The sequence below is a fragment of the Corvus hawaiiensis genome, chromosome 5 (genome assembly GCF_020740725.1).
Source record: "Corvus hawaiiensis isolate bCorHaw1 chromosome 5, bCorHaw1.pri.cur, whole genome shotgun sequence".
Classification (NCBI taxonomy): domain Eukaryota; kingdom Metazoa; phylum Chordata; class Aves; order Passeriformes; family Corvidae; genus Corvus; species Corvus hawaiiensis.
In genome coordinates, this window is record NC_063217.1 from 23,677,214 (window position 1) to 23,696,990 (window position 19,777).

Genomic DNA, 19,777 nt, shown 5'->3' on the forward strand with positions numbered 1-19,777 from the left:
GATGGTGGCCATATAAGAGGTTCTAACTTTCTCAAGTGCTTATTTCTGAGAACTTTCAGCTCCAAAGGACTGGTGTTTGCAACAATTTTCTTTGGAAGATTTGAGAGCTTAAACATTTCAGACTTAGTGGCAAATTTTAAATCAAGTTAATAGACCTTTTTGAGAGAAACTATCATTTGTATTTTGAGTTCTATAATTATTTCCCTAAGATAATAAAATTCAACTGTTTTGAAAATGAATGTTATTTTACCTGTCCTATTTTTCAAAATAGTATTTCCTTAAAGCTTGATAGCTTGACTCTTAAATTAAAACACCTTTTCTATTTTCACATTACATCTTAAATAACTGACATATTTTATGATCATCTCTGAAACCCAATAAGTCAAGCTCTGATTTGAGACTTCTGTATTATTTTATAGTTCTTACTTGCCATAAGAAGACTCCAAAAAGAGATGAAACTTTGTGGCAGATTATAATGCTACAATTATATAATGTTTCTTTTGAAAAAGTCAAGTATTCAAGCATAGAAGAACAAAAAACCAAAAAGTTGAAAATTGCATTAAAAGTAAGAGCCATTAGTGTTATCCGAGAAAAATACATATATTCTGTACAAAACTGGAGACTCCACAAATCCCAAATTCTAAATTTTCAGCTATTCATTGAATACACACTTGACCAGTAGCAGTTTGTCCAGGCCTTTCATTAGAATTATGCACAATATATTGCCCTCTCCAGATGTACTCTGCCACTGCTTCATAAAGAGGAGACATGGCAGCAGGCACAATGGAAGAGGCCAAAGGAAGACTTTGGATACTTTTTGCCCCAAAGAGATGACAGAACAGATTTGATAACTGCAGAAATAAATACAGCATGTTTATGTAGATAATATTTTATTTGTAAATAAAACTTTAATTTATTTAAGAAATTATGGTTCCGAATTTTTACAGCAGATTTTTATGATGGTATTTCTAAATAACTTCTACCAAAGGTGGAATTTCTTCACTGATGTGAATCTGCTTTTGCCATGCCTTACTGGTGAGGTTTTGCTGAAGCAGTTCCTTTGAGAGGTGCTCACTACAGGAATAATTTTGCTGTTCATAAGGGATCCAAAGAAGCCTGAGGAGAGCATGCCTTTATTGTAGACAGAGGAGAGTAAACTGAAAAGCCATCCTCATGTTCTCCTAATCTTGTTCTTCTTAGTCCCATGTGATTCAGACATCCCAGACAAACTCTTCAACATGCACATGAGCAGCAGTGTTCTCCCAGCACCAACACCCTTTAAAAGGCAGCCATTATTAACATTCCCACGACTCTTCCCACACCCATCCCTACTAAAACCCTCTTACCAAGCTTCTGAAAGCATCTTTGGATCTTTGGAAAGTGCCACATGGCTATGCCTGTTCCTCTTCCAGGTCAACTGTCTCCTCTCTAAAGATCTCTTCCTCTCTTCCATCTCTCTTGCATACTGTGAAAGGACATAGTAGGGAAAAGGATTTCATTGACAGTTTATATAGATCCAACAACCCATGTTTTGATGTGGCCCAGGAGAGGTAAAATCTAATTTCTGGATAGTTTTCAGTAACTTTTTCCTGGTTTGGGAACCGGTTTATTTCTGTTTAAATGTTGCTATAGATACTGGAATTTAGCCTTACAAAGTTACATAACCCACCTCTGCAGAGGCGAGGGTAAGGGTGTCTGGAGAGACATAACACCCTCCTGCGCAAATCTGACGCAGAGAACATTTGGTGCAAAAATGCTGGGAGGGAAAGGTACCCTTCACACCTCTCTCCAGGTCTGGGGGGCTGTGTGCCTGCCCTGAGGCCCATAAGGGACAAAACATGGCTGAACCATCTGGGAACGACTGGGTGAAACTAGTCATAGGACAGTCATAAGAAATATTGAAAGGCTAACAGCAGATTTTGTTCAGAGAGAGACAGCGACATGTACTAGCAGACGTTCCACAGCTTGGAAACAGGAATGAAGGTACATTGCATTTGTCTGGACTATTCAGGACAGTGATGTGCACAGAAACCAACAACTTTGGAAGAAGCTAAGCCTAGGCCCAGGGTGTCGGTGGTGTAGTTAGCACACCAGCTAACTAGCCCAAAAAGCAGAGCTAGTCAGTTGTTGTGTCATTGCTGTCTCTGTGCCCAAGATCTCTGGTGGTGGCTGGATAAGCACAGTTCAAAAATCACCAGTTTCCTCAGAGCAAACTCTGAGCAATGTTACCTAACCACGGTAATATGCTCATGGCATTTTTCTATTACTCATGAATATTTCTTTATCATATGGTAGGAAAAAAGAAGTTTCTAAACCAACTCATAAATTAATTTGGCTTTTTCACCATCATGTTCATAATTTAGGAAATTACTTAGGAAAAGTCCACTATCCTCAAAGCCCAGAAATTCTCTATTGCTCCACCAAATACAACTGAACTCCAAATGGACACCTGCATGTAAGAGGGGAAGGATGGTGCACTGCTTTCCCAATGTTTTCGACAAAGCGAGGTTCAGCTCTTGACCTCTTGAAACATTGAAGCCTAAGTCCGCACTTCCAAACTGAGATAGGCATTTGAACATTTAACAGAGTATCTACTGATTCAGACACTGTGATTTTCACCCTTCCCGACCCACACTACCAGTTTCCTGAAAATGGTGATCATGCTTCCCTATTTCACAGAGCTGCAGCAAAGAGAAATTCCCTTAGTGAGTATCTGATGCTTGTCATCAAAGTCTAAAGAAAAGGACTGAAGAAGAGCTGAAATGGAAATTCCCTGCATCCCAGGCATATAAAAAGCCCAAACGCCCAAATTAGTGTCCGTTGTAATCTTGCCTTTCTTGTAAACTGCTACAAATGCTCGCTTTACAACCAGTGCAGATGCTGCTACTTCTTTAGTGAAACAGGGAGAGAGCCCAATGAGACAGAGACATCAGGCACAGCCATTTAGGACCAGAAGTAAGAATTAATCAACATCATGTGGTAATATAGGCTAGCAGATTTTGTGAACAGAAGCCTTGTTTCAGCTTTCCCGCATATACCTGCTCCCCCAGTTTTATATCTCACAGCTCTATGTCACTGCCAATTATACTGATACCAGAGCTTTTAACCCATATGGAGCTTTTAATTAAATAAAGGCCATTTAGATACACTTCACAACCTATGAGTATAGTGCTGTACGTGAAAAAGTCTCCAACACCATTTGAAATAAGTATACACTTAAGTTAGTAGATTTTTCCCAAAGCATGTAGAACAGGTCAGATACAGGTCCACTGCATTTAAAAAACAGGGTTCATGTAAACACAAAGAGGGATAGTAAATGATCCACCACTGTGAAGGCAAGTAGGAGGTCCTGACTCCAGTGCTTGTAGTGCACAGATATATATATATATATATATACAGACATTTCAATTCTATTTCCTCCTTCTGTTACCTAAAATAAAATAAAATAAAATAAAATCCTTAAAAAAAAACCCCACAAACCAACCAACCAAATTTTAAAAAGCCCAGTTTGCCTCGAGAAATGCCAACAGAGAACAATTTCTATGATGTATTGCCTCCCCTACTGTCCTGGGAGTTGGTTTTGGCTGGGATAGAGTTAATTTTTTTTCCTAATAGCTGGTACAGGGCTGGGGTTTGGATTTAGTATGAGAATAATGTTGATAACACACTGATGTTTTAGTTGTTGCTGAGCAGTTCTTACTCTAAGTCAAGGACTTTTCAGCTGCCCATCCTCTGCCAGCAAGGTGGTACACAAGAAGAACAGAGGGAGCATGGCCAGGACAGTTGGCCCAAAGTGGCCAAAGAGATATTCCATACCTCAGAGTGCCACACTCAGTATACAAACTGTGTGGGGGAGGGGTGAATTGCTGCTCAGGGATAGGCCTGGCATTCGTCAGCAGGTGATGAACAATTATAGTGTTCATCATTTGTGTTTCTTAGGTTTTATTTTGCTGTCTCTTCTTTTTGTTGCCTCCCTTTTCATTACAATTACTATAATATTATTATTATTATATTTTATTCCTATGATTAGGCTGTTCCTATCTCAACCCACAGGTTTTACCTTTTTCCCCCAATTCTTCTCCCCATCACGCTGGGGGCCAGGGCGCAGCAAGCAGCTGTGTCGTACCTAGTTACCAGCTGCAGCTGAACCATGGCTCCCAATTTTTGACAAACTGATTCCTTCAAAACTGTTTCGAGATGCACACTGAAAACCCGAGGACTTAAAAAGAACCTGGTCTTTTTTGAAAACGTAATACTAGCATGAAGTGATGTAGATTAAGGAACAGAAATGGTGAGTTTTCCCTCAAAGCTTAGACTGGTAGATGTTTTTCTGGTGATTGTTTTATCTGATTAATGAAAAATTTTGAAAGTGTTTGGCAAAATATTCTGTACAAATGCTTTTCCTGTTGCAGTGGAGAAGCTATGAGAACAACTGAAAGACTTGCACATATTGTGAAATAGTTTCTTTACTTTCACATCATTTTAATGTCACTCACTTTCTTAATGAAATCCTGAACCATAAACTGAGCTGTGGACAGGATACCTATGTAGTAACCCCCCCTCCATGACTTTGGATGTTCTGAATGCCACATCCCCTTCTATCTGACTACCTTTTCTTTTACAATCCCATAGGATTTTGCTTGAAATATAACTACTACTGGAGTATTTCAAACAAATTCAGGCCACTTTAACCAATCAGTTCAGTGTCATTCTTTGCTCAGAAATGCCAGTGTGACCTTACTATTTGCTGAATCTGTAAATAAGTAATTATTTGGCTTACTTATTAAGGTTACACACCCTAGCTAGGATGAAAAACCAGACCTACAAGATAATCCTCACCTCAAGTTTCTGCTGGCTGTACTGTCTCAATATACCCATACTGTATAAGTGAAATTTCATCTAGCCTTCATACTGTAGTTGGACATGTGAGGTACAGGTGGTCAAAGCAATAGTCATCAAACAGGCATTTTCTCCCATTAATTTATGAGTATAGAATTTTGCTCTGCAGATAGAGACATATATTTTCCTTACTGCAGAAACTGTATTTCTAAGTATGTAATTAAAAATTTTCTGTCAAATAATTTTTCATTAAAATAGGTGGATCAATAATGGCATTATTAGCTATCTGTGTAGAAGGCAAAGAAATTAAATTTCATAGAAGAGGTATATATTTCACACTATAGTTGATATCACCCCTTAATCTTTTTTTTATATACACTGAAATTCTAAATATCATTGCCTTACAAAAGTAATTTCGAATATCATGAAAACAGAAGTTACATTAAAAAAAAATAGACATGCTGATAAAATTTTTTAAAACTTTTGAAATTATGTATTTTCCTAGAATTTTTTTTTTTTTGCTTTTAATACTTAGAACATGCAGTAAAATAAAAAATAATATTATTGCTGGTTAAAATAGGGAACAGCACTCGTTCTCAGCTTTTAACCAACAGATGCCATTCTTGCTGGAGCATATAGTACTACATACAGGTATGTAAGACAGTAGCCACTGGCTATTCCTTTACTTTGTTGTTAATGCCTGCATTATGATAATTTTAACTTGCAATTTGTTCTCATTCAGGTTTTCTTTCTAACAAGCACAACATTTTATAGCTAGAAGTTGCCATGAACAGCCTGATTTTAAAGTATACATAATGATCCTTATCTTCCCCGAACAGTGGTACTTAATGCAGAAGCAAAGAATCACACGGTTGGTCAGACTGGAAAGGACCTCAGGAGGTGGTTTAGTTCAAACTCCTGTTCAGAACAGGTTCTGAGTTTAGAACGGATTTCTCTAGACTTTTTCCAGTCAGATCCTGAAAACCTTTCGAAAACATTTCAGAGCCTCTCTGGGCAACTTGTTCCAAAACTTCACAACAAAACAATGTTTATTCTCATTTTGGCTAGAATTCCCCTCCCCCACTCCCTCATTTTTAGGAAACCACTGTCTCCCATTTCCACAGTGTGCTCCTCAGTAATGTCCAATGCTCAGGAGGCTGCACTTAGGTCTCCTGACAACATTTCTTCTCCAGGATGTCACAGCCTTTACTGAAATACTTTTTTTATACAGTGATATTTTTAACTTACACAAATCAACTAAAGATGGTAGCTAGTTCAAACTGGTCAGAGTCTGCAAAGGTCTTTCAAACAGCAAGAGAAGGAACCAATATTTTACCAATTTCAGTACATTCTTCAGTCAAATGCATTAAATTCTACATTTTGTCTGATAAGTCATTTCATGGCCTCACAATTCAGCAAAGAAATGTGCTAACTTTTCAGTAAGCATTCAATAACATTAGCATAAAAGAGGTACAACATTTTTTAGTTCTACATTAACTTTTCAAATTCTTCTAGTATATCTTTTTCATACAATACCAGCTTTGCAAGGAAAAAAAAAACCAAAACAACAAACCAAACCAAACATTGTTTCCCAAAATTGCATGCTTTTGGAGTTTGTTTTTAAATATTGAGTATTATGAGTCATTTGTGACTGTGGAAATTCCAGTAAGTCAATAGAGTTACATCAGACCTGAACTGGACTCTAATTCCTGACAGTATATCCTAAACTACACAGGCAAACCAAGTCCCCAAATGTGAAAGGAGTGTTAACATCCTCCATATTTTAAGACAATTGGCCAAATTAAACCCAAAATTTTTCCTCCATTCTTGCAGGACACATAAAAACCTGTGATCTCTGGATATATGAAACTGCCAAAGATCAATCTGTCACCTACTCAAGTTATATAAAGCCATGCATAATAAAACACAACAAAACAGGGAAATAAATTCTTAAATTAAACAAAAAAACTCCTCAAGAAAATAGCTTAAAATGTATATATTTTCCCATCAGTCAAGCAAATAAGTAATAACTGAAGGTCTAGCAGCTTTAACTATAGACTACTGCACTTAGATAGCCGTAACTATCTCCTGGAAGATCCAAGACCTGGTTTTCCCCTAGGAGTAACCTGGCACTACTCCACTGAGCTGCTTAACTGAGCAAAGTCAAATGACTTTTACATGATATGGACTCTTAGTAGACATAAACAGACACATCTAAGTTACTTTTTGCACAGCAAAGTCAACTTTGATCTGTTAACAATTCCACTTTCTATCTAACTGATGCCTTATAAGATTTTCTGAGAATAGCAAAGAGCAGAATTACTTCCCTCAATTTCCCATCTACCATAGGTTGACCCTGGCTGGATGCCAGGCACCCACCAAAGCTGCTCTATCGTTCCCCTCCATAGCTGGACAAGGGAGAGAAAATACCACGAAGGGCTCATGAGTTAAGGACAGAGAGAGACCACTCACCAAATACTGTCATGGGCAAAACAGGCTTGAATTTTAGATGTTAACTGAATTTATTGTTAACAAAATCAGAGCAGGATAATGAGAAGTAACATAAGACCTTAAAAACACATTCCCTTACCCCTCCCTCCTTCCCAGCTCTACCTCCTCTCCCAGCAGCGCAGAGAGACAGGCAATGAAGATTACGAGTTCATCACACGTTGCTTCTGCCACTGCTCAGGGAAAGCAGTCCTTCCCCTGCTCCCTCCCACAGGAGACAGTTCTCCAGTGTTGAGTCCATCTCACAGGCAACAGTTCTCCACAGGCTGCTGCAACACAGGTCACTCTTCCACGGGGTGCAGTCCTTCTAGGACAGGCTGTTCTAGCGTGGGTCCCCCAAGGGGTTCCAAGTCCTACCAGCAAACCTGACCCAGCATGGGCTTCTCTCTCCATGGGTCTGCAGGTCCCTGCCAGGACCTTGCTCCAGGACAAGTCTCCCATGGGGGTCACAGCCTTGTCTCAGGCATCCACCTGCTCCAGTGTGGGACTCTTCCACGGGCTGCAGGTGGATCTCAGCATCCCCGTGGTCCTCCATGGGCTGCAGGGGCACAGCTGCTTCACCATGGTCTGCACCACGGGCTGCAGGGGAATCTCAGCTCCGGTGCCTGGAGCACCTCCTGCTCCTCCTGCTCCACTGACCTGGGTGTCTGCAGAGTTGTTCCTTTCACATATTCTTGCCCCACTCTTCTCTGGCTGCAATTACATCTGCACAATAACTTTCTTCCTTCTTAGATATGTTATCACAGAGTCGTTACTGCCATTTCTAATTGGCCCAGGCTTGGCCAGCAGCACGGCTGTCCTGGAGCCATTTGGCATTGGCTCTGCTGGACATGGGGGAAGCTTCTGGCAGCTTCTCACAGAAGCCACCTCTGTAGTCCCCCACTATCAAAACCTGGCCATGCAAACACAATACACCATCATTTCAAGACTTCCAGAGCATATTTTGGAACACAGAACAAATCATTATACAGTAAAAGTCAACAGAGTAACTCACTTCTTATCCATGTGTTTTCCATTGCTTTCTGTTGGGAAGGAACACTGAACATAGACTAAAAGCAACAAACCTTTTATAACCAAACCACTGACTGCATATATTTTTGCACGAGAGAAGAACCACATCATCTTTCTGTTTCCTGTTATATACTCTGAGGAGAGATTCCAGCCCCACTACTGAGGAAAAACATAATTAGAGAAATAAAGCTCAAGAACAGTATTAAGAGACAGGGCACCTAGACAAGATCATTCTCAATTATAACGTCATCCATCATCATAAGCTTGATGAAGATTTGGTCTCCAAACCCATCAATCTTCACACATACATATCTGCTCCTGCATCCAAAATTGTTGTTATTCTTTCTGCTATGAAAACTTCAAGTGTCTCTCAACTACATCGTGGACATCACTACTAAATTCAACCATCTTCCTACACTTCAAATAATGAAATTCAAGCTTAGCAGCCTTCAGTAGTCATTGCACCTGAAACAAAATCATGCCTGTTCTTAAAAACATCAACATATAACAAGAAATTGAACACACACAACATCCCAGTCCCCACATGTTTTCTCTGTAATTTTGATTGCTGCAGTGGGCTTGAGGGCTGGCCCTCAGAGGGCTGATTTTTGTTAAAAGCAGTCATGTGTGACTTGGTGGTTTTAACTAGAAAGAGCAGTCATCCATCCTTTCCTTGTGTGAGGCGGTGAACACAAAAGAACCTTGTTTTGTGGTGTTTGAAATTTGTTTCTGCACAAAATGTGTATTCATTTCAGGGATGAGGAACTACAGTAGTTGTCTTGGTCCAAGGGCCACAGGAAGGGACAGGGAGGAGGAGGAGGAACCTGGGCCAGGTCAGGCAGCAAGACTCATCATCCACGTGTGGGCAGGAGGGGGGCAGGGAGGGGTTCACACAGTAGCCACAGCCCTAGGCCCCATGCACCTCAATACCAGTTCTGCCCAAGCTCCTCCAGTGGTTTCCTCTTGTCCACACCTGGATGACAGAGCCAGGAAGCCTGGCTACTCACCCTTGCCTTGCCCTTCCTCCAAGCAAACAAGAAGGTCCCAATTATGCAGACATGCAGATTGACTCACAGGTTGCTCACGTGCTCAAGTGGCTACAAGATGAGAGCCCACCGTTACAACATGGGAAGTTTGAATGCAATGAAGGCGCATCTGACGTTGTGCTGAGAGCTTTTAAATACCTTCAAAGTCCTTTCCCATGGACCGCTGAATTGACACTAGCCACAAAACTCCCAGAACAGCATGGGAACCATCTGCCAGAAGACAAGGCTGAGTCACAGGATTCACAGGAGATGTCTATGCTATAGTCACAAGTGATGTGACTGCAATACTGTGTACATACAGCCAGGCAAGCTTTAAATTACCTGTCTTGGGCACTGGTAGTAGTGTGGCCATTGAGCTCAGGCCAGCCTAACCACTCAAGTATTTACCTAGCTTTTTGGGCATGTTTTCCAGCTACAAGGTCCACACTGCCACAGCTAGATTGCTACCAGTTCCCCAGCTGACTAGTTTTAAACCAGCTCAGGTATGTCTGTGACTGCAGCGCAAACATACCTAAGCTTTTAAGTCATTTAAGCTTCTATTCAAATTCATACTGCCTCAACATCTACATTTCTAACAGCTTGGACTTAGAGCATGTATCCTCACCATACTGTGGAGATTAAACATTTGGGGTGCAATAAATTAATAGCATTTTAAGTGTGAAATTTATGGTTCTTCCAAAATGTGAACGGTGTTTAACAAAAGTAATGAATATTCCTGGCTATGTGATGACCTCTCACTCCTTCCTTCCAGAAGCTGTTCAGTGAGTACTAGATGTGTGAGGTGACTATCTGACCTGAAACTCTGCAGAACACAGTAAGTTTATACACAGATCTCCAAAACCTTCAAACATGTATCTGTAGACTAAGGAAAAAGCCCACTGATTGCAATGGACATTTTCCCTGCATAAATACCACTCACTGACTATACATCTATTACATTTTGTAACACAGAACAACTTGGAAGAAATGCCAGCTTAACAATTGTATTGCTTGGATCCAGCAAACTACTTCCAATTCACCTCATAACCTGAAGTTGAATTTAGGAATTAAAAAGTACACAGAATTCTTAAGTATTTCTTTTATTTTTTTTAACTGATTTTTGGGAAGCAGAATATGTCAGAAATGTGACAGAACAGCCACATTTATCACAGTGGCAATTTAGCTGAATGTAGCAAGAGTTCATTTTGACAAATAGCTGGATTTGGGCTTTTAACAGACATCTGAACATATTATACCCTTTCATTTAACATTTTAATACTGATTTGTTCACACCAGAGATCCATACGTTCCCCTCAACCCACTCTACATAACACCTCCTGTCTGCTTATATCAGAAAGTTGCACGTGCCAACACTCTTCCTAATGCTTGGGATTATGGATCCTCAAGGCCCCATCATGTTAAATGCTGCACCTTGTTGCAAGGGCTCATGGCAGGTGCTACAAACCAAAGGACACCCGAGCAGCATTATTCCTTTATTTTCAATACCAAGGACTTACATACCACTTTTCTTCCTTCCATTTTGAGACAGAAGCATTCTGTGGGGATGATGGTTAGAGCAGAGATGGAAGAGGTGTTGTGCTGGAAGATGTTAAGGGCTGCCATCAACCAGTCCTTTGATCTAGAAACACTTCCAGACCTGGTTAAAACTGCTGGGTCTGCTAACCAGATGGCAAGGACTCTCTCTTCTCCCAGCTTCTCCCTTCTGGTTTTTCAATTTCCACTAAAATCAGTAAGATTCTGCTCCCTTCAGAATTTGAACTTGCCAAAAAAGAACACAGGAAGGCAACAAAATTCTGAGAGGTGTACAATCAGTGCAAAAGCATCATTCTTGATCCTCCCTCTCCTCTTCCACTTCACAAGAAGACAGTAAAACTATACCAGATTAAAACAGGTTCACCTGACGCCAGAGCTAGATAATAGCAAGAAAACCAGTGACTTCACCAGGAGCAGCATGCTGGCTACTACTAAATATTTTGGCATTTCTCATTATTTGACATCAAAACAGTTCTGCCTCTGACCTAAGGGTTCCAGTTAGCTGTTTAACCTCTGCTAATTCCCAGAATAAAAGAACGCAAACTGGGACGTACCTACTTTATCTTGAGCATGTTCATGCAAGAAAACTACAGCACTCCTTTTCACAGCCTTAATGAAGTATTTTATGCCCATGTGTGTAACACAGCATTCTGTTTATTTTACAGGCTTATAATAAAAAAATTGACACTATATGAGCTACATGATAGTATTTCAACAATACCTTGTTGTGACATGATATGGTGTAATTACTTAGCAGGAGATACTAAAATTTATTGTTATGTCACTGAGTCATACCCTTCAGGGCTTCAGATTGGTGTCTTAATTTGCTTTTTTAAAGCCATACAGACTAGCAAGTTAAGTCAGGGGATTTATTAAAACATCCTAGGAATAAAGACATAGACTGAACATGTGTGCACAGCTGTGTGTTTGAAAATACTTCCCCCATCCTTTCCCCTTCCTTCTTTGCTTTGCTTTTACTGCCTTATTGGCTGGGTCAGTAAGAACCAAAGTGAACAGAAATTTCAACCCAAACATACAAAGAAACAGGTATGTTACATTAGGGTCCTATTAAGACAGTTATATATGTAGACTGGTCCTGCAGAGCCAGAAATACTCAGCCCCTTCCACTGACTTTACCTACGAAACAAAGCATGTAAATGGAGACCTGCAGGATGACCTGTCCGTCCACATGAAGTGTCGCTGGCTTTTCATCTGTCCACGCAATTAGCACTGGACAGGGCCTTGCCAAGCACAGCATTTGCCTCTTCCTTGGTCTCATGGTTAGGTACCATACATCAGTAAGGAGAGAATATGATTTTATACGGCACACTATAACCATTGTAAGCACACTACAGTGAACTGGCAGCAGCACTTTTCCCTAACCAGTGGAATTGATACAGTCAGCCAGGATACATTTTTTAAATTTTTTAATTTTTTTTTTTTTTTAAAGTATTGCTCCCAGTGAAGTCCCTCGGTTATCTGGGGCTGTCAAGTGCCTCCCATTTTATAGAGGGCGCGTACAGTGCACTCCGCTGAAAACTGTCTCGAGCAGCAAGCGCGGTCCCGGGGCAGAGCCAGCGCCCCGCCGCACCCCGCATCCCCCGTGCCGGGAGCGGCCCCGCAGCGCGGCCCCCCCTCGGGCAGCGCGGCCCCGCGCCGCTCCCCACTCCTGCCCCTCCCGCTGCGAGCGGAGCCCGGAGAAGGGGCGGGCTGGGTCACGCACACACACCTGCCCCGGGCGGGTGCCAGACGCAGGGCTGGGCAGGCAGGGGCGGCACGGGTGGGGGAGGGAGGGGATCGCCGCCTCTGGCGACGGGGGCCGAGTCGAGGGAAGCTGGCAGCGCCTCTCCCAGCCAGCCCCTTTCCTCCGGCGGCAGCGCACCCGGGGCACGACGGGCTGAGCGCAGCCATAAAAACCACCCCGGCACGGGCCTCAGCAGCCGGCGGTCCCGGCGGGCGAGCCGCCAAGCCGGGGCGGAGCCGCGCCGACACCTCTGCCCCACGCCTGCCGCGCTCCGGCCCTCGCCCCGCCCGGCCCCGCCACCTCCCTCGGCGCGACGGGGCGCGGCGCAGGCAGCCCGCGGCGGCAGGGCCGGGGAGCGGCCGCCCCGCGCCCTTTCCCAGCCCCCGCTGGCGAAGCCAGCTCGGCGGCAGCGGCCCAGCGTGAGCACCTCCCTTCCTTCCCCCCGGGCGCTGGGTGTTGCTGTTGTTTTGCTGCCGCCGCAGGTCGGCCGGGGTGGACGCGGAGGGAGGGAAGCAGGGAGGGGTGCGCCCTGCCGCAGGGCTGCTGCCAGGTGCACGCCTCTGCCTGACACACGGGCGGGGAGGAGGAGCTGGACGGGCAGGTTTCTCGGTGGGGCGGCCCTGTTCCCCTCCCCTCTCCTCCCCAGGCTGCTGGGGTTAATTAAGTGTCTGTGAGAGGCTGTCTGCCCCCGGGAGGCAGGGTGGGCGCGTAGTCAGTGCGTGCCCGCTTGTTTGTGAGTGGTGACTTGCCCCGGCCCCTCGGCGGAGCCTCCACCCCGCGGGCGGGGACCCGCCCGGCCGCGCTCCCTGCTGTGACCCTCCCACCGCCACTCACCCCGCCGGCCCGGGGAGCCTGGCAGGGCGAGCGGCGCCGGCGTCATGTGACAGCGCGGCCCGGTGCCAGGAGCCCGGGGGGAAGGCGAGCGGGCGGAGGGCGGGAGCGCGCTGCTCCTCCTCGCACACAGACCCGGAGACACCGCCGAGGCGCCTCAGCCGCGGGGACGCGGGACACGCCGGCCTCGCGCCTCGGTCCCACGGGAGCGCCCCCAGCCCCGCCACCTACCGCGACCCCCGGCGCTGCGGGAGCCGACGGAATCGCGGCGCGCCCCGCACCGCCCGCCGAGCGTAAGTGTGAGGGCGGGGGTAATGCGGGGGCCGGGCTGTGCCGGCTGCGGGATGAGGTGCCGGACAAGGAAAGTTTCCAGGCGCTGCGAGCAGTGCGGAGCCCGAGGCGGCAAGGTGACGCCGCGGGAGCCGCAGCCGCCCCGGGGGTGGCGGGAACTGGGTCTCCGTCAGGCCGCAGTTGCTGGGAAGGGGGAGCAGGACTTGCCGCGGGGGCTCAGAGCGGGACTCCCTCCGCGGCACCCGGGAAACTCGCTGTGCGGCCGGCGGGAGCCGGGGGCGCAGGGCCGCCGTGTCGCCGCGCCCGCCGGGCAAGCAGCGCACCTGTGTGGCCGGCGGGGCCGCTCGGGGGGGCGCCTTCCCCCGGCGCCCTTCCCCGCCCGCCTGTCCTCGGCGGGAGGGCCCGCGGGCCGCCCGCCCCTCGGGGCCGCTCTCCCGCCCAACGCGGCCGCAGCCCCCGGCCTCTCGCCGGGGCCGGGCAGGCGCATCTTCGGGCAGAGACTGAAGTGCCATCGGATCCTGGGCGGGATACAGTGCCCGACCAAACCGAGGTGGAAAGTACAGCGGGTTCACTCGGTTCCGCGGGCGACGGGCGAGATGGCAGGGTAGGAGCTTGCGTCCGGGCCGTGTCCCACCCGTAGCGCGGAGCGGATCGGCAGGCGCCATGTCCCCCGTTTAACTCCTGGTGAAGTCTAGGATGAAATCGGTTCTCAAAAGTCTGCCCCTCGTATTGTCAGGTCACCTTAGCACCGCTTGGCCGTCATGCAGGCGAAGGTAAAACGTGGGACAGCACAGCAGTGAAGTGTGGAGTTAGAAATAACCTTGCCTTTGCTAGATGCCATTTGTTGGTGGGTTTTTGTTTGTTGTTTTTTTTTTTTTTTTTTCCTGGATCTCTGTTTATTTGTCTTTAACCGAAAGGGGAATAGGAGTTACTTGCTTTGGACTGCTGTGAGGTGAGTGCCTGGCACAGCTAGGGGAGCCCTGGCAAAAGAAGGCTCAGCAACGCGAGCCTGCGCTGGGAGATCACAGCACCTTAACCGGAGCTTGGGAGAAAGACCTAGTTCAGAGTAGCTCAAGTGGTCGTTCCCGAGTTACATACAGAAATACATTAAAGTTGTTTTGTACACTTCCCTTTTGGTTCAGGTACTGTACTTGCACTGTCTGCTGTGTTTTATTCACTTCCTCACCTTTGAAAATTCAGGAGGTGTCACTGGTTGTGGAACTGAACTCTGAAGGTTTAATTGTTGGGAAAAGCTGAATTTGGGTGTCTGATAGGAGAGCTCTGAAGACTTCATTTAAACTAATATTCATAAATATACATTACCTGTATTGAAAACAAAGAGTTATATGGCTGCTGACTAGTGACTTTTCCATCGAATACTTTTAAGATACACTGGCATGATAATCACATGAGCAACTGGTACTTGTGTGAAAGGAATTACATCTGGATTTGATAATCCCACCTGACCCAGAAGATACTTATTTCAAATTAGCTTTCACCTTGTATTTTTAAGAATAAATTGTTATTGTCTAGCATCAAAATATAAAACCTGAAGCTGACTTGACTAGCTTTTTTTTCACAAGCAGGCAAATATTCCTGTGGTTTTTCCCTGTGCACCTTGTTATAGTTATGGTACAGATCACAAGAGAGACTAGGGGTCAGGGCAAGGGGTGGGGGCAGGAAAGAATGCTAAATGGTCTATCCCTTCCCTGAGAATCCAAGCAAAATTTCCTCCAATTTGCAGAGCTGCAAGGGAGCCCTTAGGTACTGTGAGCATTTGACCTAGGTAACACCTGTTTAGCCAAAAGCAAAAGCTTTCAGATAAATAGTGATGTAAAGGTGAGTGAGATGAGTTGAAGATTCAGCAGTAATAGAGATGTTATACAATCACCAAATTACCTATATTTCCAGTTATTCAGTATGAAGAAGTAAGGAACTGATACTATTGGCAAAAAACCTACACCCACACGTTGCTGTGTAGATGCTGTATTAGCCAGTTTTTACCCTGTGTTCGTTATTAAAGTCCAACCTCGAAACCCCACAGCATTCATTGGTGTTGCTGTGGTAGTCATCCACGTAATTTGCTGTAACACTTTCTCACATTTGATAATATTAGATGTCCCATCCGTGGTATATAAATAACTGATGCAAGGTACCTAAGAGAAGAGAGAGTATTTGAGACCACAGCTTTGAAGGAAAACAAGTGTTGAAGTTATTCTGCTGCATGAAATCTAGACAAGTTGTGCTATTCCTCGGCTTCAGCTCATTTCATTTATTCAGCTGTATATTTGGGTGCGTCAAAAATAAAAGTAGTAAATTCATGGGAAATCAAATTCTGAAATGAAGTCTTGAGTGTGTATGAAAACAGGGATGTGAAAGGCTAAGCGTGTGATGGCTTAGAAAAATATTCTTGGGTGTACTGAGTGACGTTGGTCCTCAGCTATGGAACAGTATTGAGCGTGAGTGAGCCACTGTCCAGGAGCAGACCCAAGCTTTACAAATCCTTCCTGTCACGGTCTCATCCCCCAGCTCTGCCTGCGAAGAAGGTGCTTGCTGCCAGGCTGGGTGCTGCCTCGTTGATGTCATGAAGCCAGAGCTCTGTTTAGCTACTGGCATTCTGTAAATACAGTAATAAACCAACTGGTCTAAGGGAAGGTTTCAGTGAATCCTCCTGACCTGTGGTGTCTTAAAATCTCCTGCTCCCTCATTTTAAGGGAGCCTGTTTGTAAATAGGGCAGGTCCCCTGCATAAGGACAGTGTTTTTATTCACACCCAATGAACAAACACCTCCACCCACTGTTGTTGTTTTAAAAGACTCCAGCTGCTCATGAATATAGGGTCAGGGAGGGCCGCCTAAATGTTTCTCTGTGCTTTCTCCCCAGCGCAGCCAGCAGAGCTGTTTCCTGTTCTTTGTTTCAAGGCTGGGGTTTGCGTCACACATTCCAAGTGGCATATGTGGTGCTCTTTCCTGTTTCAGGCTGTTTTCTGGCAGTTCGGTAGCCTCGTCCAGGCCCCTTGTCACTGCCCCTCAACTCCCAATCCCCACCCGATGAGTTATCGTGTCTCTACACACTCGGGATTGCTTAAGATGCCTATGTTATGTCATAACGAGGTTTCCAAGTTAACCTTTAACGCGCGCCCTCGACTCCAGTATAGTAAGGGGGTGAACTGGAGAGCTTCACTCTGTTCACTGAAAACTTGAGCTCAAGTCTCCAGAAAGTTGTGAGCCAGTTTTCTGCTCTCGCTTGCTCATCAGCTGATCTGGAATAGCTCCATTAAAGTCACAGAGTTGCACTGATGTATAAAGAGTATAAGTGAGAAAAAAGTCCACATCTGTAGGCTCATAGTTGTGAGAGGGTTTTGGCTTCGGCCGTTACTCAACCTGAATGGCCCACTATAAGCACTTCGTATTTCCAAATCTCAAAAGGAGTAGGTATTTTCTCCTTATACAGACTAAAAGATTCATTGTCTTCCAGATGTAATAAAGAAAATGAGGCACCGCTGTCTAACTTATCTTTGGCATTAATAAGTACTTCCGCATTTTGCATTTCTGTAGGCATAACAGTAATTGTTTTACTCCTGTTTTTATATTTATCTTTCCCCCTCACCCTGTTGCAGGCAGATATAATGAAAATTGAGAGGAAATTGAGAAAAACACGAATCTTTCTATTGCTTTGGATCTGACAGAGGAAGAGCAAAGGGACCCAAGCCAAAGTTCATTGAAATCGAGAGAAAGACTTGCATTAACCTCTGTGTGCCCTGGATGAAAATGCGAGATGGAGTGTTTATTCTTCTCTGTCTCTTATGGGCTGGAATATGTATGGCTTCTGTACACACAGAAATACTTCCACCTTTTCATTTTACTCTCTTCCCCCCAATAGTTTTTAAAGTAGTCTTTTAGCTCCTGCTCTTGCTTTTCTGGTTGCTGCAGGTTAGCTGTGTGAGATCATTGCAGGTATCTTTAGGAAATATCTGAAACACACACTTTAAACTTCTTTCAGAGCTTAATTATATGTGAAAAAATAATTTTTATTGGATTATGTGCACATACTTACAGCAAACTGTTTTTTGTCTGTTCAGAAATCCAGATAAAAAGAAGTATTTGGCTACACAGTTTTGGTAAGTTGTTTATTGATTATTTCAATTTGTTGCTCTCAGTTGTTTTTGTTTTGTTGGTTTTCTGTTCGTTTTAGAACACTGTGGATGAGTTTATCCATTAGAACACGATTACATATTTTAATTCTTGTACTGTTAATTTGCCCAAGATTTCAAACAGTTAATCTTTTTTTTTTCCAAAGACAGAGGAAAAGAGTGGCATTTAACTGTGTTTAATATTGGAAACTGCTGTATAATAAATGCAGTAAATTTTGTGGTTCACACCTTTTTGTAGCCAGAAGTTCTATAAAATAGGGAACTGAGGTTAAAATTATAATAATTTTTGTAAACCAACTTTTAAATATTAATTAACACCATTAACAGGAGGTCTTTTAGAGTTCTTTTATGCTGTCAGCATTAAATCTTTGTGTTTTCATTCTGAGGCTAGTTGCTTCCAATCCAGAATATGAAGTTTGGCAGAGCTGGTTTTAGGAGAGATTTAACTCTTTCCCATGAAGCATTCACTTGATGCCAAAGCTTCCTTTGAGGGTTTTGTAGCCGTAGGTGATATCTCCCAGGGGAAGGAAGTGTAAGTGTAGATCAGCCAAATGGAAAGACAAAGCTCCAACAGGTTTTAAATAGTAAACTAACTCAGAAGGGAAAAAACCTCCAACCAAACGCATGGTCTGCCTGTCATGCAGTCAGTGTGTGTTACCAACAAACTAACTTGATCCATGAAGACATGACAGAGTTTCCACTTTTAAAGAGTAAGCTGCTCTGATCACTGTAACATTTCTATCCACTACACTGTCCACCTCTTCTCCCTGGTAGTTTTCATTTCCATAGGTACATAGAAGTTCATCAACATTTGCCCTGTATTCCGATCCTTGTTCAAATTAATCATTTAGGCTATTATTCATAAATGTATACATCCTTTCTCTAGGATTAGATTTTCTTTCTTCTTTCCCATGCTATAAAAAATGTTTAATCTCTTTCTCACATTTCCTGAAATAGCAGAACCCTTCACATAAGAGAACACTATTTTCTGTCATTTTTCCCTCATAATAAAAAGGTTTACTCTTTCTCCTTTTAAATTATCTTAAAAATTAATCTCTTAAGAAAAACACAACAAAAACAAAATGAAGTTCAGTTTGGAACAGAAAGATTATCATACCATTCCACATACTTCACTTGTTTTCAAAAGTCTGATCTTCTATCCTTACTAGACTGTTTCTCCTTCTAAGAAGTAGCTTGAGACAGGAAACCAGACAGCAGTCTGCCCTGATAAGGGAGAATATTGTCTAATGGAGGTGCCTCAAGAGCTTTTCTTTCTCCTCTTAGGTTCAGTAATTATAGAGCTGAAGATTGAACAAGGTTTACATGGGCTCAGTTGTTCCTTGGTAAAGATATTTTCTTAACAAGCACTTCGAAAATATTTTTGCCCAAGATTTTTGGATACAAGAAAGCCATTTCCAGGCGTATGGCTTCAAAGATCCTGCAATAGTATTATCAGAATTTTAATGGAAATACTGATTAGTCTGCTACACAGGTGATAAATGATTATGTCAAAGAAGTTCTAGGTCAAACAAGGTGACATCAACAAAGTTATGATGCACAAGTGCAAAACACAAGTTTTTCAGCCTGCTTGCAGTCCTGAAAGGATAAAGATAAAAGATTTTCAAGTCTTTGCTAAGAAGCAAAATTAGTTGAAATACTAAATACCAGAATTGTGTAGAAATGCTCTTTTTCTTAATACCTATCAATAAAACTTCAAGGAGAAAATTTTTGCCTAGGTACTGTTTTCTTTTACAAAATATTCTAACTGTTTCAACAATTATTATTATTATCCAGTGGAAATCCAGCAAATAAACACAGAAAG

The 19,777-nt window shown here is 43.7% G+C and overlaps 1 protein-coding gene and 1 long non-coding RNA gene across 7 annotated transcripts in view; one reads left to right on the plus strand and one right to left on the minus strand.

Moving 5' to 3' along the window:
• Positions 1-873: 873 nt before the first annotated feature.
• Positions 874-12,560, minus strand: LOC125326753. Of its 2 annotated transcripts, none has more exons than XR_007203979.1 (3): positions 10,905-12,560; positions 1,347-1,465; positions 874-1,276 (listed from the first exon to the last, which is right to left on the minus strand). It is a non-coding gene; the product is annotated as an uncharacterized LOC125326753 (long non-coding RNA). The 2 variants fall into 2 exon arrangements; XR_007203980.1 differs by lacking the exon at positions 10,905-12,560 and adding an exon at positions 7,453-7,875.
• Positions 12,561-13,265: 705 nt separating this feature from the next.
• Positions 13,266-19,777, plus strand: part of KLF3 (Kruppel like factor 3) — a 30,034-nt gene continuing 23,522 nt past the window's right edge. For 2 of the 5 annotated variants that reach the window (XM_048304451.1, XM_048304448.1), the window contains exons 1-2: positions 14,253-14,407; positions 17,884-17,922. The gene's annotated coding sequence lies outside the window, so the exon portion shown is untranslated. Of the gene's footprint in view, positions 13,806-14,252; positions 14,408-17,883; positions 17,923-19,777 lie in introns of those variants that run through there. The other 3 variants (XM_048304449.1, XM_048304446.1, XM_048304447.1) reach the window with 3 other exon arrangements.